The following is a 2,627-nucleotide window of genomic DNA, read 5'->3' as shown; positions in this document are numbered from 1 at the left end:
ATAACTTTCCTTCCAAGGAGTAAGCGTCTTTTAATTTCATGGCTGCAGTCACCATCTGTAGTGATTCTGGAGCCCAGAAAAATAAAGTCTGACACTGTTTCCACTGTTTCCCCATCTATTTCCCATCAAGTGGTGGGACTGGATGCCATGATCTTCGTTTTCTGAATGTTGAACTTTAAGCCAACTTTTTCACTCTTCACTTTCACTTTCATCAAGAGGCTTTTGAGTTCCTCTTCACTTTCTGCATCCACTTTAAATATAGACTAAAAGAGTCTAAAGATAAAGGGATGGAGAAAGATCTACCATGCAAATACTAGTCAAAAGAAAGCTCAGTTATCTTAAATTATCTTAATTTCAGACAAAACAGACTTCACAACAACAAAAATGATCAGGAATAAAGAGAGAGACGGCTGGATGGCATTATCGATGCAATGGACAAGAACTGGTCAAACTCCGGGAGATGGTGAGGCACAAGGAGGCCTGGCGTGCTGCAGTCCGTGGGGTCACAAAGAGTCAGACATGACTGGGTGACTGAACAAATAAACAGAGAGATGACAACTGATATAATAAAGGGGTCACCAATATTCATTGCAGCACTGTTTACAACAGCCAAGACATGGAAGCAACCTTTATGTCTGTCCATTGATAGAGGAATGGATAAAGAAGATGTGGTACATACATACAATGGAATATTACTCAGCCATTAAAAAGAATGAGATAATGCCATTTGCAGCAACATGGATGAACCAACTGTCATACTGAGTGAAATCAGTCAGAGAAGGAGAAATACTGTATGACATCCCTTTTAAGTGGAATCTAAAAAAGAAATGACACAAACGAATTTACAAAACAGAAAGAGACTCACAGACTTAGAAAACAAACTTACAGTTGCCAGTGGGAAGGGATAGTTAGGCAGTTTGGGATGGACATGTACACACTGCTATGTTTACAATGGATAACCAACAAGGACCTACTCTATAGCATATGGAACTCTGCTCAATGTTATGTGGCAGCCTGGATGGGAAGGGACTCTGGGGGAGAATGCATACATGTATATGTATGGCTGAGTCCCTTTGCTGTTCACCTGAGCCACACCCCAATACAAATTGAAAAGTTCAAAAAAAAATAATAAAGGGGTCAGTTCTCTAAGAAAATGAGAACAGCCCTAATATGTGCACACCTAAGAACAAAACATCAAAATACGTGTGGTTCTGGGCCACCATGGGGTTACGAGGGGACTCTGGGTTGGCTCCTCTGGGGTGCTGGAGCCTTTCCTTACCCTCACCTGAAATGCCATTCCTGCTCCCTGTGGCCACACACCTTTGACACAGAAACCATGACACTGGAGGTTACACAGGCCTCTGGATCTGCACTCTTTTTTTTGGTTGTTGTTAAACTTCGGGGGGGAAAAAAAAAGGGACCCTGCCTATTTCCCGGAACTCTGCCTTATAATCTCCGGTAAGCTTTCCCCAGGAAGTCTCAAGAGATCCTCCAATCTTTCCACACAAAAGCCTTGGTGTGTTAATGGAGCAATGGCTCTTATAAGTAAGTACTGTTCCCAGTGACCACAGTCCACATAAGCTACTGTGATTAATAAACCACAGGTTCTCTCGAGGACGTTTCTAATTCGTAAGCGTGAATTTTCTCAGTCATTTGATGCTAAACCATACCTCTGTGCCACATCAGGGCTCCAGAATTAACAGGATTTCTGAAACACACGATAAGTAGGAACTCTTACAATAAATCCGTACTACATTCTTCTCACCAAGAGCAAACCAGAGCCATCTGCAACGTCCTTCTGTGCCTTCCTGGAACGCTGCAGCCTCAGCCACTCTCTGAACCCTCTACGTCCTCTGGGGCCCAACTCCAGCCTTCTTGTCGCTTCCCCTCACTTAGTCCACCTCTCACTCTTTACAGCCATCTCTGCCCTCCTGTGGGAGCTGGAGTCTGGGCCCTGTGAAGGCAGGCACTGTTTAAGTTTCTGCTTATTTGTTCTCGCAGACAGACAAGAATGTTAAGGGGCTGATAAACAGAATTTCAGCTTTGATTTGTTCAAAACGAGTTTCCCCACCAAAAAGAGAAAAAGTGTGTCAATGTGAAGGGCTCCAAGGAGCATATCCCATTTCCCAGTTAATTGAAAACCTGACTTTTTGTATAGTGGTGGTCAAATTAGTGTTAGCAGGCTGACAAAGGAGGCAAGAATATACAATGGAGAAAAGACAGTCTTTTCAGTAAGTGGTGCTGGGAAAACTGGACAGTTACATGTAAAAGGATGAAATTAAAATATTCTCTAACACCATGCATAAAAACCACCTCAAAATGGATTAAAGACCTAAATGTAAGGCCAGACACTATAAAACTCTTAGAGGGAAATAAAAGCAGAAGATTCTTTGACATAAATCACAGCACATCTTTTTGGATCCACATCCTAATATAATGAAAATAAAAGCAAACAAATGAGACCTAATTAAACTTAAAAGCTTTTGCACAGCAAAGGAAACCATAAACAAAATGAAAAGACAACCCACAGAATGTTAGAAAATATTTACAAACAAAGCAACCAACAAGAGATTAATCTCAAACAGCTCATGCAGCTCAAAAAAAAAAAAAAAAAAAAAAAAAAAAAA

Source organism: Bison bison, unplaced genomic scaffold, assembly GCF_000754665.1.
Source record: "Bison bison bison isolate TAMUID 2011002044 unplaced genomic scaffold, Bison_UMD1.0 scf7180017860456, whole genome shotgun sequence".
In the NCBI taxonomy this organism is placed as follows: domain Eukaryota; kingdom Metazoa; phylum Chordata; class Mammalia; order Artiodactyla; family Bovidae; genus Bison; species Bison bison.
This window is presented reverse-complemented; position numbering follows the sequence as displayed.